We start from the raw sequence: 18,851 nt of genomic DNA on the forward strand, positions 1-18,851 counted from the left end.
AGTTAATTTTAAACTTGCATAGCAATGGAAAGCAAATTGAAAATTTTCTTTTCACAAGTATTTGCATCAGGAACTTGTATTTAAAAGAATTACAACACTCATCCAACCACAGAACATAAACAATGTCACCAATAACAGCTAAATAAAAGGCTTAATTTTGGATTTCAACTTTTAAATAGAAAGACATGCAGTAAATTAAATTGATGAAAGATTTTAATTTAATCATTTCAAATGTAAATGAAAAAATGCAACTTGTTTACGGATGTTTCATGAAAAAAGGTCAAAATCTGTCGAATGTTAGTTTCATATGATGTGTTCACTCAGCTCCAGTCACATTAGTGTCAAATAAGGCCATTTCATCTCCCATTGAAATGACTGGGAGTTTTTCCATTTACTTTGAAGACAATTGGATTAGGCCCAGTGAGAGGGACTATTACCCCCTACTCTATGACATGATGTCTCTTCTATGACTTCTGGACACCAGAATAGCTCTCCCCTCTCCCCAGCGGGCCTCCACTGTTTATTTTCTGCTCATATTTATAATCTCACTAGTTCCCTTTTAATTTTTCCCTGTCCTCTCTAGTGAATGCAGTACATCACAATTTAGAACCATATGTGAATTAAATTAATATCAGTACAAACTAATTTTAAGAGTAAGTATTCATGAGGCACTATTATCAAAGGTTTTATTAAAATCTATACTAGACTTCATTTTCAGTGTTCCCTTCATCCTCTTATGTTATAATTCTACCCAAAAAATGCAATAAAGTTTGTCTAGAAAACTTTGATCTTTATAAATCCCAGGTACTTACTGTATACAGTTTAGTAAACCTAATATTTGTACCACTATTTTACTAGTGTTATGAAAGCAACTGCATAAATGCATTTACATGATCTTTGAAAATCATAACCAAATTTGCTTTTCTCCAATCTTATTGCTCCTATTCAGTTAACTTTTCAAAACTAATTGCCATTATTGTACTATATATTTGTTAACAAAATCTCTTAACACACTAGGATGCGTATTATTTCTATCACTCTTTTTGTAATTTTCAGATGTTTCAAGTACCCTTACCTGATGTTTATCAATAGTTTTACAAGGTTTATATTACTTTCTCACTATCCACACTTCTTGTCTTTATTTTATTTTTTATTTATTTATTTATTTTGCTTAAGACAGATTAAATACTTTGGCCTCACTGAGAATATGAAGAATTCTGTAAATATAAGAGATTACAAAATGAATGGAATGTGAAAGATGATTCAAGCAATGTGATTGGCTCAAGTACAGGGCAGTAATTCTCTAGGACTGCCCTATTCATACCAATAGAAACTGCTTTGCTGATAAAATAAAAAAAATCCACATGCCTATGTCTTTTTTCATTTTCATCTTATAATAGCAATAATGACCTCAGTGTAGAGCATTTCCTGGGGATTAATGGCCGGCTGTGGTTAATGGCCCCCGGCTGAACGTTGGGACATCCACTCCTCTTAACCAGTCATTAATCTCAAGTAAATGCCCTGCACCTCAATTGTTATTGCAGATCTCTGTTGGAAAAATAAAGTGAGTTTTCTCAAACAAAGTTAAAGTCTACTGTGAACCTCTTTGTGTCATCAGGGCTAAGTGTGTCACAATATGCTAAATAGATTAAGAAGTTGTTAGTTCCCTTCTCTTCAACACCATTTTCCAAAACCCCTAAAGAACACTGTTCGTGCAATGGGTGTTTGTCTTCCTTTTTTCCCCTCCCAAAGACTTCTTGGACCAAACACACACTGCCTAAAATAGAGATATACTCTCATATTTACTGAGGCATCCTTCTAATTTATTCAATTACTACACAGAACTATAATTTGCCCCGTTACTAACAAACTATTACCAGCTTTTTTTAAATTGGGCACTCTTGCTCCATTTCTTTCCATTTTTTCCTAACATGCCAACAGAACCTTGAAATAACTGCCACTCTTACAAAGTCACCACATGCATGTTCAAGATCAGCCAACTTTTCTTTCACTGTGATTTCCATTAACCTTTATATGTGTTGACTAATCTACTGCAGAATTACATGATGAAGCATGATGGTTAAAGATAGACAAGAGGATTAGCTTTGATTTCTTTTATTGCGAGTTATTACTAGACCTCTTCAGTGCCCTCACTTAAGTTCATATCCCTCATACCTTACAAAGCAAATCTCTAAGTACCTTTGTGACCATCAATAATACTCACATAATAAATGTGTTTAATTCCATCGTTCATATATTATATTTATATATTACACAAAGAACATTAAGGTTGCAAAACCAATCACTGAAAAGTTAGAGAATGTCATAATTAAGGGTTGCCAGTGCAACATTAATTAGGCCCTCTTGTGAGTATGTATTATAACACAGTCTTTAATTTCATGATCATATACTATTTTTTCCACACATCCCCTGCACATAGAATGGAAGGTGCTCACCTTAATGAGCAGCCATTTTGTATACTGTTTTCTCCTCATTGTTCAATGTATGGTCCCAGACCTTATTGACTGCACACTATACAAATGCTGCTCCAAAGACAGAATTATTTTTACATCATCCCTGTGAATTGAGGGGATAGTATTATCTCCAGATCAGAAACAAAGGCACAGAGAGATTAAGGCCAAAAGTAACCACAAATTTTGGGTGGCCAACTTGAAATGCCTTAGGCTTAATTTTTCTGGGTACTTATCAATTTTATTGAACTTTATAAGTACAAAGCACTAAGAGCGCCAGAACCTTTGTAGAAGTGACGAGGGGCCACAAGCACCAGAACCGGGGGAGCCAGGAGGCGATGCCTCCCCACTTTTTAACATAGGTGTAGTTTGGTGGGCAGGCAACAGTGCTGCCCCCCCCCACAACTTAAAGCCTCAGGCAGAGGCGGAGTGGCATTGACAGGGGCTGTGCTTCACAGCAGCATTGCCACACCCCCAAACTGCAAGCCTTGGGCAGGCGCAGAGCAACACCGGCAGGGGCTGCACTTCGTGGCAGGGGAGCAGTTCAGGCACCATTGCAAAGCACAGCTTCTATTGATTTCAATTGCAGTTGTGAGTGCTCAGCACTTCTGGAAATCAGGTTCCATGTGTTTCAAGTCAGACATCAGATACTGAGGAACACACAATTAGCAACCACCTGTGAAAAGTCAGATTTAAGGGACTTGCCTAGCATAACGCACAGGAACTGTGTGGCAGAAGTAGGAATAGAATCCAATTATCCAGGGCAGCATTCAACTGCCTATCCATGAGACCATTCTTTCTCTTCCTTGTAGCGTCTAGGAATTAGGTAATACTCCTTTAAATCGTTTGGAAGAACTCTAGTGCAGTGGTTCTCAAAGCTGGTCCGCCGCTTGTTCAGGGAAAACCCCTGGCCACTTCCCGCAGCCCCCATTGGCCTGGAGCGGTGAACCGCGGCCAGTGGGAGCCGCGATCGGCCGAACCTGCGGACGCTGCTAGTAAACAAACCAGCCCGGCCCGTTCAGGGGCTTTCCTTGAACAAGCGGCGGCCCAAGTTTGAGAACCACTGCTCTAGTGGATCTCTCTGTCATCTGTTGCAGAGCCATCAGCTTATACATAAGAAGCTATGTATATTTGTATATAGTTAATAAACAGAGTTGTTTGGGATCCAACTATGCCAGTGCAGTTTTGCCATATTAAGTGGAGAGCAAGGATGCAACAATTGGCAAGGATGATGGGATCCTAAACCAGGAATACAGTGGGATACACTGCAGAGGTCTAAAGAAAGTGAAACTAAAACTGCAACCTGCAGCACTGGCATTGTGCATAATCTACTAATAGAAATCAAAAAGAGGTTAAAAATATCTGGCTGTTTGGGGAAAATGGACTTGTTTGATTGCTCAATCAAGAACTGGACTACCTATATCAAGAGACAATATATAAAAGCTAATGGTATCAGTGAACAGAAAAAGTGATGATATAAAAGCTAGTATCAGTTTTACTGAGGCTAGGTCTACACTACAGCGGGGGGTCGACCTAAGATACGCAACTTCAGCTACGTGAATAGCTTAGGTCGAATATTCAGCTACGTGAATATTTTAGGTTGACTTACCTGGCTGTGAGGACGGCGGCAAGTCGACCGCTGCCGCGCCGCCGTCGACTCCGCTGCCGCCTCTTGCCGCGGTGGATTTCCGGAGTCGACGGCAGAGCGATCAGGGATCGATTTTATCGCGTCTTCACTAGACGCGATAAGTCGATCCCCAATAGACCGATTGCTACCCGCCGATCCGGCGGTAGTGAAGACGTGCCCTGAGATATTGGGGCTCAAATCTATAATTTGCTGTTCAGTTTACCAGCTCCTATTAAACCAGCAGACAAAATACTTGCTGAGACAATGGAAGTTCTACAGAAACAACTATCCCCAAAGCCCCTGTTGATATTGCAGAGCGTTCCACTTTTACAGATAGAATCAAAAAGAAAATGAAACAATTCTTGAATGTGTGGCTGCATTAAGGAATTTAACAAAGCATTGCCAGTATGGAGAGAGTTTAAATAATGTAGTAAGGGACTAGTTAGTGTGTGGTATGTAAAATGAAATAATCCAAAAACAGTTATTGACTGAGGCTGATTTGACCCTTGAAATTGCTATTAAAGATGCCAGAGAGTTGCAACAGAATCAGATATATGCAACAAATAAAGTGGGGGTCAAGCAAAAAGGACAACATGAAAAAACCTCAAAGGTTATCTGCTTTTATGATGGCAAACAGTTTCATAATGCTAATGATTGTTGGCTCAAAGTCAAGTCCTGTAGAAACTGCAAGAAATTGAAGCACATGTAGAAGATGTGCAGGTCAGTGCGAGAAGCACAACCACCACCTTACAAGGGCAATACCAGAGAATTTCAGATTCATTAGTTTACAGAAGGCAACATGGAATCCATGGAGAATGCTGTAGCATCTCTACAACTGTTTAATTTAGAAGACAAACGAGGTATTGTTTGGATTCCTTTGCAAGTGGAAGGGATAAGACTTAAAATGGAGCTTGATTCAGGGTCTGCTGTTTCTGTAATTTCACACTAGGATTATCAGAAACTACTTAAAAGGGTGAAGTTGCAGAAGACCTCAATACGTCTGAAAACATATACAGGGGGAATCTTCACTCCCTTGGGTGTTGTTATGGTGAAAGTAACAACTGTAAACAGCATATGCTAAAGTTCTATGTTGTGAAGCAAAGGGTCATGCATTCTCTTGGCAGAGACTGGCTGAAAGAGATTGAGCTGGACTGTTTGCAGGTTTAAAAAAAATTAAGCACTCCAACCCAAACCAAAAATTAGCTGAACTTTTAGTTCTTATGCATAGTATAGTTTGTCTACTGTCAGCTTTGATTATATTGGTACCTATTACTTTTTGTAGAGATGAATTTGCCTGCCATCCTTAGAAGATCACATTGATTCACAATTCTTTTTTCAGTTTCCTACTAGTGGGCATTAGTGTGTAAGAGAGAGGGGGTCAACAGATAAGATATAAAATCTGGCTTTTCACCTGTAGCATATCTCAGTCAAAACCACTGTGTGACACAGCTTTTATTTCAATGAGCACACACGCCACTCCACAAGATGATACAGTCTCTCAGATTTTGTAGAAGCAGTTTTCATTCAGCTGTGTTCTTCCATCCAGGTTATTTACAAACAGTTCAATAAAGTAAAGACTATTTCAAATAAGGAATAATTATTAAATTGTTCTTAAATTAGGTATTAGACGGGGGAAATTGCCCATGTTGTACTGTATTTGTCAGAAATTTAAAAATAGCAGAATAGGGATAGATACTAAATTTTTCATTTGGCTCTCTAAGACAGTTGAAATGATCACATGGGCAAAGAGTTTCTTATTGGCTACATATCTGAATAAACTCATGAGCAATGTTTAGTCCAGCAATTACATTACACATTATACATGTCAACAAAATGTGCTCCTGACAGATTTGTTGCTAATAAGAATAAGTGATAAGTTGTGCTTTGTGCTAAAATTTTCTCATTTAAGAGACTGATGCATATATCTGTTTGATATAGTAAAATAAGATGACACTTAATACTTGCATGCTCTGGCTTGCCTTTTTTCTTTTTTTAAACACAAATCTCCAACCGCATCTTCACTGGCCCTTTGTTCTTGCAGCTGCATGTTTACAGGCACAAAAATGGTCAGCGGAATGTCTAAATATGTGAAAGCATCCATAAAAGGGTAGCCACCACTTGAATATCTTTCATGTTCAAAGCAGTTTATAAGCAAATAATAATATCACCATTCTATAGATGGAGAAATTATGGCAGATGTAACATGAACTGCTGAAAGCCACAGAAGGAGCTCTCAGGCTCACATGAGTCCTTTGTTAAAAGAATGAGCCTTTATGCCCTATAAAGGCGAACCTCGTCTTTCATTTAAGAACATTGTCTTCTAGCCCTGGTCCTTCAAAGGTAGTCTTTCAAAAGTAAACTGATGCACATCAATTATTGCAATCAACAAGAATACCTAGCTGGAAGCTGGATATAACCTATAGGTCACCCAACATAAACTGACATCAAAAATGAGAGAATAAATCAAATGAGTCTATTAATTTCTAAATATATCCCCAAAAAATCACCTCACGACCAAAATCTTTAGGTTAGCCCTGTGCAAAGTGCTGGTATAATCATAGGCAAAAAAGGGTTAAATTTCAGGGGAAGCAGAAAAAAAGTGTTTTGCAACCCACCTTAATGTTCAGGTCAGCTTTGCTAGTTAAAATGTTCAGCCCCCGCTGAGCATGCCCACTCCATGACCTCAGCTTCTACTGCAAAGACAACTCCATGCTATATCTACCTCTAAGTATGCAATGTAGTCCATGGAGTACACACACTCTGTATAGTCCCTGCAATCTTTTTCCCTCTGCTTCAGCAGCACTTGAGCAAGAAGAGAGAAGACAGGCCCAAACTACTCCTGTGACAGACGTGCAGGGTTACCACACAGGTAGATCCACAGAACCTGGAACACCATGGAGCTCTGATTCTTGGGGACACCTGAATCCCAACCACACCAGAGACCATGACAAAACAGTATTCACTGAAATAAAAATAAATTCCCTTTCACAGGATTCCTGACTTCTTTCATCTGATGCTCGTAAGAGATAATTTTTATTCCTATGAATGTGCATGGAAAGAGAAAACGACATGACAAAGTGACAAGAGAAATCTCTTTGTGGATTTTGGAGTTAGCCAGTCATGAAGCAGAAATAATATCAAACAAGGCAAATAGTGAACGATGAACAGAAAAAAGCAATAGTCACAGGAGTTAATAATGAAAAATCCATAGGCTGAAATGTATTTGTATAATCCCAAAATAATTGTGAATAACAAACTGAGCAGGTAATATCAAGTGTGCTCCTGGATAATTTGACATACAAGCAGGATTATATTAGTTAAAAAAATATATGAATAATTCATGCAGCTTTCATTATAGCTCACAGAGGGGCTTGGAAGTTGGAGTAGATAGAGCTGGTAGCATCTGTACCAGCGAAGGAAACGTGCCGAAGTAAGGACTTTTATACCCCTGAGGACTCAATAGTGGCTACAGAGTGAATCTGCTGCTACTCGGAAGCCTTTGAAGTGGATTACCTTTTCCCTTTGTAAATCCACAGTGTACAGTCCAGCTACTTGAACTATGTACTGGGATTAGTCTCATAAGTGTTATATTTACTGCGTACTACCTTGCTCTACAATATTAATATTTATTATGTAATGTCTCATTCCTGTTAAAATCCACATTGCGGTTTACCTATTAATTTCTCCATGAACTGTAAAAACACAACACCATATTGCTTCATTTTTATAGCATCTCTCAACAAAATGTATCCCAAAATGCTTTGCAAGGCTAAATAGTAGTTATTGTATTAAAATCAGGAGAGGAACAGCAAGAAGTGTTCTGTAAAGGAAGAAAAACGATTCCTGCTGTTTCCAAACCTCTGCTAAAAAGATACTAGAAATCTGGTTTCCAATAACAGTTCAGTAGTAAAAGGTATGTGTGATAATAGAGGCACGATTGTATGAAGGGACAAAAAGACCTGACTACTGCCTAGGACAATGGGGTCCTGGTCCATGGTTGGGGCTCTTAGGCGCTAAGATAATACACAAAATAAATAATAACTCATCAAAGGAGAGTATAAGGAGAGTCAAGAAAAATAAAGTATTGGATGAGGCAAGATCCAAGGAGATTCTTAAAAACAAGCATGGCAATACCGACATAGACCCTGAAACCAATGAAAGCCATTGGTGTTGTTTAAGAGTGGTATGGTGTGGTTGCATTTATTTCTTTGTGTAAAAAGGAAGGCAGCAACATTCTACACATATTAAAGTCTAGAAAGCTAGAAATTTTAAGACTATGAAGAAAGGAAATACAAGCAAAAGGAGATCAAAGCTTCACTGAAGAAATATACTACACACACTACAGTTTTAATGCTCTTAAAATTCAATTTCTTATTTCTAAAGACACCATTAAACTGTATCACCATCTGTTTAGGTAAAACTATTTATAATTATCAATACATTGGAATATTTATTAGGTAATAGTGTACAAGTATTTGTATACATTGCTTCCAAAAGCAGACAGCAAAGGAGCTAAAATGAATCTTACTCATAATTGTTAGATTTAAAATGATTTGTTGAAGTGAACAGGAGACATTTTGATAAATAGGATTCAAGCCACTGCAGCTATGCTATGTTAAAACAAAACCCACACCCTTTAATTTTAGAAATTATTTAAAGTGGTCAGATATTTTGCATGCTCTGTACACAACTGCAAACACACTATAGGTCAAACAACATGATCACTTGCTTGATAAAAGTCACTTTTATTTTAAGCAACATGAGAATATTAGCTTGATTTGTTCTAAGGCCACATTGTAAAGGATGCCAACCATTCAGTAGAATAAGACATTCACATAAGTCAACATAAGTTAACAAGTATTTCAAGAATTTTAGATTAAATTGGAAGCAAAGAAGTCAGTCTAACATTATTAGCCAAGGAGTTTTCACCACCTTTATGAATTTAAATTATTTAAGCCAGTTTCAACATTTGAGGAACTTCCCCAGACTCAAGGGAGATATTAAACATATACATCAGTAGTTCACAGATTGCTACTGCTAGTCATAAGAATCTGGTTTTAATTCCATCCAGCTATTATTTTTTCTTAAATTTAATTGCATTTAATTTCCTAAAAACACCAAAGATCAAACAGAGGAAAAAATAAACTTACTAGCAATAGACAAATTAAAATGATTCACTTCTTTTAAGACCTGAACAAAGGCAGGTACCTCATTATCCAAACTAAAAGGGCAACAAATTGTGAACCAATTTACATGGTAGCAATGGGCACTTAACACTCATATGACTGCCTACACTAGTTACACACTGAGCTGATTAATCCTGGAGTCTAGAGAGCTAGGGTCTGGGGAAACTATAGAGAAAGGAAAGAAACAGTCCAAGGAATGGGAGATAATAAACAATTGAGCCCTGTTTGCATGGAGGTAAGAAAGAGATGCAGGCTTATACTGTGGCCAGGAGCTATTGAGATGCTGAAGGGTGGACAAGGAACTAATGTAAACAATCTCCCTGACCCATCCTTTATAACTTTAAGAGCTACAGTAACCATACCATGGGTCCCATGTGGAGAAAGAGAGGTACAGACTAACAGTTCTGTCATTTCATCATGAATAGGGAAGTTCAGGCAGGACAGCTGGATCTACTGAAGTTTTATTGGCACCATCTTCTCTCCCTGAATGACAGCTCAGTTTCAGAGACCTCAGCCAGGAGATGATAAAGGGCCTCATGATCTATTCAGTCTTCCCAGCTGTCAATCAGATGGAGAGGAATCTGTTCTCTCAAAAAACTGTTTTTCTTAAGGTCACCCTCAATAAATCCAGTTACCACATATGGCTTTCAGGATGGACAGGGATTGTGGCTCCAGCCATGGGAGGGGTTAGCCATTTAAATGCCATATGCCTGCCTTAGGCGAAGAAAGGCCTTCACCCTCAAGAACTAATGAACTATTTGCAACTATGGAAGCTGACCATGTTGTGAATCTGCTGAAGAGTTGTCAAGGATACTACATGAGCCCATGGAGCTCATTTGTAGTTGTTTATTGAACACTGGGTGAATAATTCCCCATTAGTTCATTCTATTACCTTAAAATGGAGACAACAGCAGAGTTCCTCAGCTGGTGTAAATTAGCATTGCTCCACTGAAGGCATGCTTGTTTACACCAGCTGAGGATTTGGCTGAAAATCTTTGTTTCATGTATAGTTTCTGATAAATCAATAATTGCAGAACAAAATTTCTCCAGAAATCTCTCTCCAAATTCCAATCAAATGGGTGAAACTGCAACGTTTTGTCATTCTAAATCTAGTGTTAGGTGAGTGATACTTTTTGTAGAATCATTCTAGATATGTATGTAATTAAACTCTTTCATTTTATGATTTTATCCATATTTCTGTAAAAATTCCAACAAACAGGCCACACTGAAATGGACATTCTTATTGATATCTGGTGCATCTGGAGAAAACTGACATCTGGGGTGCAAAAGGAAGGTCATGGGAAGAAAAGGTAATTAATATATATAACAAAACATATGTATATGAATAACTCTATACATGTTATACATACATAGATACATATTATGATCTATTATATACAAAGCTGGTAGCAATGCCTATAGTTAATGTTGTCTAACACTTAAGACCCTGTTTTAGTTATATATAACTTTGCCAAAATTTAAATTCCTGAAATTTTTCATGTCAGCTATATGCCTCAGGATGATTTTTCTGTCTTTTTCTTTTCTTTTAACCTTCAAAAAACTAGTTCAGCTGTTTCTGAGAATGAGCCTGGGGAGAAATATGTCATTTTGCCAGTGTTAAAAAATTCTTACAACTGTTTGATTGAGAAACTCTTGTACCTTCATACTTTGGAGAACGGACTTCAGAGATGTGCTTCAGAGATAGCTGTCTGCCTATAATTGCTGTTCTGGCACTGGGCAATGGAACAGAGAAGGCAACTGTTTTTCTTGTGTTGTCAATGTTCTTCGTGTTGGAACCTTGGTGGAAAAGGAGGAAGCATTTTGTCTTGAATACAGAGGGATGAAGAGATAAGGGCCAAGCAGGTGAGAGGGAGTATGATAGGAGAAGAGGGGGTTAAGAACTGGTTATGGGGAATCGAAGCAGGTAAAATAGGAACAGAAGGGGCAGTAGGTAAGACATACTAGAGGACAGCTGCAGAATGGGGGCAGGGGATGGAAAGAGTTAGACGAGTCTATAATCAGTATAGCCTGCATCCTTCCAGAACCTGGGATAAAACCCAGATTACAAATCTGGCTGATAAAGCTAATAGTGTTGACTTAATATACTTAGACTTCTGTAAGGCATTTGACTTGGTACCACATGACATTTTTTATTAAAAACCTAGAACAATATAAAACTAACAAGGCACACATTAAATGGGTTAAAAACCAACTAACTGATAGGTCTCAAAATATAATTGTAAATGTGGATTCATCAAAGGGTGTGTTTCCTGTGGGGTCTTGCAGGCATCAGTTCTCAGCCCTATGCTATTTAACATTTTTATTAATGATCTCAAAGAAAACATAAAATCTTCAGTGATGAAGTTTGAAGATTACACAACAATTGGGGAAGTGGTAAATAATGAAGAGGACAAGTCACTGAGCTCAATCTATTTACCTTAACAAAGAGAAGGTTAAGAGGTGACTTGATTACAGTCTATAACAGGGGTCGGCAACGTTTGGCACGCGGCTCACCAGGGTAAGCACCCTAGCGGGCCGGGCCAGTTTATTTATCTGCTGACGTGGCAGGTTCGGCCGATCGCGGCCCCCACTGGCCACGGTTTGCCGTCCCGGGCCAATGGGGGCGGCAGGAAGCAGCGCGGGCGAGAGATATGCTGGCTGCGGCTTCCTGCCGCCCCCATTGGTCCGGGATGGCGAACCGTGGCCAGTGGGGGCCGCGATCGGCCAAACCTGCCGCATCAGCAGGTAAATAAACTGGCCCGGCCCGCCAGGGTGCTTACCCTGGCGAGCCGCGTGCCAAACGTTACCGACCCCTGGTCTATAAGTATCTACATGAGAAACAAATATTTAACAATGGGCTCTTCAATCTAGCAGAGAAAGGTGTAACAGGATCCAATGGTTGGAAATTGAAGCTAAACAAATTCAGACTAGAAATAAGGCATAAATATTTGAAAGTGTGGGTCATTAACCATTGGAACAATTTACCAAGATTCACGGTGAATTCTCCATCACTGGCAATTTTTAAATCAAGATTGGGTTTTCTTCCCCTAAAAGATCTGTTCTGGGAATTATTTTGGGGAAGTTCTATGGCCTGTGTTATACAGCAGGTCAGACAACATGATCACAATGGTCCTTTATGGCCTTGAAATTTTAAGATAAAAGGATGGTTAAGGTAGTTGAATGCTGCTCTGGAGAATTGCATTCTATCACTGCTTCTGCCAGAAAGTTCCTGTGTGATGCTGATAAATCATTAAAACCACACTTTTCATAGGTGGTCACTAATTGTGTGTTCCTCTTCTTCTGGATGTCCTACTTGAAACACCCAGATTCTGATTTACAGAATTGCTGAGCAAATGAAGCCAACAGGAGCTGTGTTTTGCAACTAAAAATGCTAAGTTGTTTTTTATATAGTTGAATGATACAAAAGTAGGGTGAAAATCAGAAAAAAAAGAATAATACTTTTTGTAAAACCTGGGAAATTTTCAGTAAATATCAGTTCAAACTGAAAACGAAGGGGCTTAAGTACATGACAAAGTGTGCAGTTATATGAGAAACCAATACAACGTGTATATTTTGAGTAATAAGGGTGGAGGTTGAAACACCTTCAGCTACTCGAGGTGCAGATGTACCTGTCTGGTCTTACTCTGTATTATTGGTTTTTAAACTTTTATGAAAGCAAACTATTCATTTTTTAAAAATTAGGCTCCTTTAATATAACAACTTTTTTCAAGATAAAGTGTCCCTCTAGTAAAATATTTCGGGTTTCTCCCAAATATTTAAGGTATTTTTCAACTATCGTGTTGTCCGCCTGCTCAAGACAATTGCACAAAGCAGTGCAGAAATTGCTTCTTAGAGTCATATCTACCCTTGATTCATATGCGCAACTCCCACTGACATTGGTGGGAGTTCCATAATGGATCAAGTATAGTCTATAGCACTTCGTATTAATTAAGAGAATATTTCTTTCACTTTCATCCATTGAATAGTTAAACTGTTTAAAATGTTGGGGGAAAATCACAGAGAAATACAAATGCATTGATATTACTATGGGATTATCAGTGGGAAAAATTAGTCCCAGACAGTGAAATAATACTGGATATGCAGATGGTGAGAATCTTTGACAGACAGTGAAGTGTATCCATTCATGATGGCAGCCATTATATAAATACACTGGGTGCTCCTAGACAGTGTATTCCATTCTGAAAGTTTTCCTGGTATGAGAGAGAGATTCCTTGTATATGCTGGGTCAGAATGTACCATCCTTACTCATGCTGAGTAGTCCTTCACTCCCAGAGTTAGTGATTTAAAAAGTTTGTTACATTTTGTACATTTGTACTAAGTTACGGTATCTTCTGTTAGTGGCTAGATTTTTCCCTAGGGTGACCAGACAGCAAATGTGAAAAATCGGGATGGGGGTGGGAGGTAATAGGAGCCTATATAAGAAAAAGACCCCAAAATTGGGACATCTCATCACCCTACTTTGCCCCCTGTACTCATGCTTTCTGAGCACTCAATGGAACAACTCTTGAGAATAAGTTTCAGAGTGGTAGCCGTGTTAGTCTGTATCAGCAAAAACAACGTGGAGTCCTTGTGGCACCTTAGGCCTTGTCTACACTACGAGAGTACTTCGATTTTAGTTAATTCGACTATGTGGAATCGATATTACAAAGTCGAACGTGTGTGTCCACACTAAGGACAGTAATTCGACTTTGTGAGACTTTGTGAGTCCACACTAACGGTGCAAGCGTCGACATTGGAAGCGGTGCACTGTGGGAAGCTATCCCACAGTTCCCGCAGTCCCCGCTGCCCATTGGAATTCTGGGTCGAGCCCCAAATGCCTTCTGGGTAAAAAAATGTGTCGAGGGTGCTTTTGGGCGCCTGTCGTCATCCGTCCGTCACTCCCGCCCTCCCTCCCTCCCTCCCTGAAAGCGCCGGCGGGAAATCAGTTCGCGCGCTTTTCTGATTACTGACAGCGCGGACGCCACAGCAGTGCGAGCATGGATCCCGCTGCGACCATCGCTGCAGTTGTGGCAGTTCTCAACGCATCGCAGCTTCTCATCCACCTGTACCAGAGGCAGCTGCAGATAAATCATGAGAGGAGGCTACGGCACCACCGTGACGGCATGAAGTCGGACACTAGCTCCGACCTCTCAGAGAACATGAGACCCAGCGCCCAGGACATCTCGCTGTCACTGGGTCTTGTGGATACTGTTGAACGGCGATTCTGGGCCCGTGAAACAAGCACGGAATGGTGGGACCGCATAGTGCTGCAGGTCTGGGATGAATCCCAGTGGCTGCACAACTTTCGCATGCGGAAGGGGACTTTCCTCGAACTGTGTGAGTTGCTGTCCCCTGCCCTGAAGCGAAAGGACACCCGGATGCGGGCAGCCCTGACTGTCCAGAAGCGAGTTGCCATAGCCCTCTGGAAGCTCGCAACGCCAGACAGCTACCGGTCCGTCGCTAACCACTTTGGTGTGGGCAAGTCTACCGTGGGGGTTGCTGTCATGCAAGTAGCCAAGGCAATCGTCAAGCTACTGCTATCTAAGGTAGTGACCCTGGGAAACGTGGAGCTCATCATAGATGGCTTTGCCGAGATGGGATTCCCAAACTGCGGTGGGGCTATAGATGGGACTCACATCCCTATCCTGGGACCGGACCACCAGGCCAGCCAGTACATCAACCGAAAGGGATACTTTTCCATGGTGCTGCAAGCACTGGTGGACCATCGGGGACGGTTTACTAATATCAACGTTGGATGGCCTGGCAAGGTTCATGACGCTCGAGTTTTCAGAAACTCTGGTCTGTTTAGACGGCTGCCGGAAGGTCTTTACTTCCCGGACCACAAAGTAACTGTTGGGGATGTGGAGATGCCTACAGTCATCCTCGGGGACCCTGCATACCCGCTAATGCCCTGGCTCATGAAGCCCTACACTGGCGCACTGGACTCAGGGAAAGAACTATTCAACTACAGGCTCAGCAAGTGCAGAATGGTGGTGGAGTGTGCTTTTGGCCGTCTCAAGGGGAGATGGAGAAGCCTACTCACTCGCTGTGATCTCAGCGAGACCAATATCCCCATTGTGATAGCTGCTTGCTGTGTGCTCCACAATTTGTGTGAGAGCAAGGGGGAGACCTTTATGGCGGGGTGGGAGGTTGAGGCAAATAGCCTGGCTTCTGATTACGCCCAGCCAGACAGCCGGGCGATTAGAAGATCCCAGCGGGACGCGCTGTGCATCAGGGAGGCTTTGAAAGCCAGGTTCCTGACTGAGCAGGGTCTCCAGTGACTGTTTACTTTGTGGACACAGATGCTGAACCTGCCCCCGTTTCTTTACCCAGTTACTGTTGACTATCCTTCCAAGTTACATACCCCCTTCCCCACCTTCCCAACAAATAAAATCTGTTCCGTTTTGTTAATGAACAAAGTTCTCTTTCTTACTGTTTTCGCGGGAATGTTTTAAACCGGGGACGCAGACTGTGGCGGGGGGCGGGTTTACTGTTCTGATGCAAATGATGCTTCTAAACTCCGGGAATGACAGGCTCCGCAGTGCTGGATTGGTTGTTTCAACGCAGCCTGCCAGCAGTCCTGGGCGGGACTGCGTGTATGTGTCGGCCAAGTGACTTTCTGGCAGGGGGCGGAGGGTAACAGACCCCCTGCTGCGTGGCTCTGTGATCCAGGATAAGGACCGCAGCATAAGATCTCTAACTGCCCTCCCCCGCCACAAAGTCACAGATCAACCCCCTCGCACCCCAGAACATGAAAACCGCCTCCCTGACTGACCAGGGCAACTGGTGACTGCACTGTGTATGTGTCCTGATGCTGGACCTGCCCCCGCCTCTGTAGCCTGCTACAGGTGACTGTCCTGTCCAAGTAACAAACCCCTTCCCCCCCCTCAGACAGAATCTCCTCTAAAAGACACTCTCGGAAACAGTACTTAACAGCAACAGATGTTTTATTATGAACCGCACATGAAAAGGGGGGGGAGGAAACTTGGACGTGGGCTAGTGTGAGATGGGTAGGAAAGGACTTTTCAAACTTTGTGGAACAAGAGCCTTCCATTGCTGCAGCAGTGTGCAGGGGCCGACTGAAAGTGTTAACGGCCCTTGCCGCCCCTCCTTCTTTGGACTTTTGGTGAGGGGGGTGTGGGACTTGGTGGCGGGGGAGGGCGGTTAGAGATAGACAGCAGCAGGGCTCTGTCCTCCTGCCTCCGGTCTTGCAGAACATCCACTAGGCGCCGGAGCGTCTCCGTTTGCTCCCTCATTAGTCCAAGCAGGGTTTGAGTAGCCTGCTGGTCCTCCTGGCGCCACCTCTCCTCCCGTTCCATGACTGCTCTGTGCATTTGTGACAAGTTCTCCCTCCACTGTGTCGTCTGGGCTGCCTGCTCTCGTGAGCACTCCATAAGTTCATAAAACATGTCTTCACGCGTCTTCCTCTTCCTTCTCCTAATCTGCGCTAGCCTCTGGGAGTGTGATGCCAGGCTGGGTTGGGAGACGTTCGCAGATGTGTCTGTGGGAATGTTAAAAAGGGAGTGAATTCCTGAGACAGATAAATGAAGTTGCTAACAAAGAACATAGTCTTTCTCTGTGAACAACACCATGCACTGGACCTTTCACATGCGCACTCAGGACAAGGTCGAATTTTCGGCCCTCGCCTTCAGTGCCTGGGGTCCTGCAGTTGCGATCAGAGAAGCGTTGCAGGACACCTCTACTTCTGTTGCAGGAAAGCATGGTAAGCCGTAGACTTGTGGCAGCTTAAAAATGTAATAGTAGCACTGGGCTCCTTTCGCACTGAATGCAAGGCCACTCTCTGCTGGCAGCAATCAGGGAAGCATGAGCTCTGCCCCTGTCCCACCACCTCGCGGCTGTCCCCGGGAAAGCTCCCTGTATGCTGCCCCTCTGCCGCCTCCACCGCGTGGCTGCAAAGCAGTCCCAATACTAACATTCCCCTCCCTAATTTAAAGCAGGGCGTCATGTGTGATATCACTCTCATGAGGATCTCGGAGACCGAGAGGGGAAGGATGCTTCGGGAGACCATGCAGAGGCCAGGGCCGTATGCCGCCATGCTGTGCCGTGCCATGATCCCGGACTACCTAATGGACTCATGGCGTGGGAACGTGTGTTACCATGGTGGACCGAACAAGATCGCCCTGCCGCGGAACCTGATGCGCATGATTGAGCGGTACCTCCAGGAGAGCTATGCCGAGCTATCCCAGGAGGACTCTCTGTCCATTCCCGGGCACATTGACCGGCTTTTCCTTTAAGTGCAGCATAAGGGACTACAGAGTGGAGCGTCCTGTGGTGGACTAATCATGAATATCCGGACATTATTTGATTTTTTATACATAGTTAGGACTAAATAGTTGACTAAGCCAAATAAATCATGAACACCAAATTGCTAATATCGTTAATATTCCTGTTTTGTTATAAATAAAAGTTTCTATGTTTAAATGAGTGAATGAAAAGCCCATTCTTAACAATATAAATATTCCAGTTATGTTAAAATTAAATGTTTAGATGTTTAAAGCACTCACTGCTTGATCCTTCCCCTGATTCGGTGTCCGGGGTAAGGGCTGTGGACGGTTGGTAGGGGATCTCAGTAAGGGTGATGAAGAGCTCCTGGCTGTCGGGGAAATCAGCGGTGCAAGCGCTGTTGACTGCCTCGTCCTCCTCATCTCCTTCCTCATCTTCCCCGTCACCTAACATTTCCGACGAGGAACCGGCCGTGGACAGTATCCCATCCTCGGAGTCCACGGTCAGTGGTGGGGTAGTGGTGGCGGCCGCACCTAGGATGGAATGCAGTGCCTCGTAGAAACGTGATGTGTGGGGCTGGGATCCGGAGCGTCGGTTTGCCTCTTTGGTTTTTTGGTAGCCTTGTCTCAGCTCCTTGATTTTCACGCGGCACTGCGTTGCATCCCGGCTGTATCCTCTCTCTGCCATGGCTTTAGAGATCTTCTCGTAGATCTTTGCATTCCTTCTTTTGGAGCGCAGCTCTGAAAGCACGGATTCATCGCCCCACACAGCGATGAGATCCAAGACTTCCCGATCAGTCCATGCTGGGGCCCTCTTTCTATTAGATTGCACGGCCATCTCTGCTGGAGAGCTCTGCATCGTTGCCAGTGCTGCTGAGCTCTCCACACTGTCCAAACAGAAAATGAGATTCAAACTGCCCAGACAGGAAAAGGAATTCAAATTTTCCCGGGGCTTTTCCTGTGTGGCTGGTCAGAGCATCCGAGCTCGAAGTGCTGTCCAGAGCGTCAACAGAGTGGTGCACTGTGGGATAGCTCCCGGAGCTATTACCGTCGATTTCCATCCACACCTAGCCTAATTCGATATTGCCATTTCGAATTTAGCGCTACTCCTCTCGTTTTCGAGGAGTACAGAAGTCGAATTTAAAAGAGCTCTATGTCGAACTAAATAGCTTCGTGGTGTGGACGGGTGCAGGGTTAATTCGATGTAACGGCGCTAAATTCGATATAAACTCCTAGTGTAGACCAGGCCTTAGAGACTAACAAATTTGGGCATAAATAAGCTTCATAAATCAGATGAAGTGGGTTTTAGCCCACGAAAGCTTAT

The sequence above is a fragment of the Emys orbicularis genome, chromosome 5, assembly GCF_028017835.1.
Source record: "Emys orbicularis isolate rEmyOrb1 chromosome 5, rEmyOrb1.hap1, whole genome shotgun sequence".
NCBI lineage: Eukaryota > Metazoa > Chordata > Testudines > Emydidae > Emys > Emys orbicularis.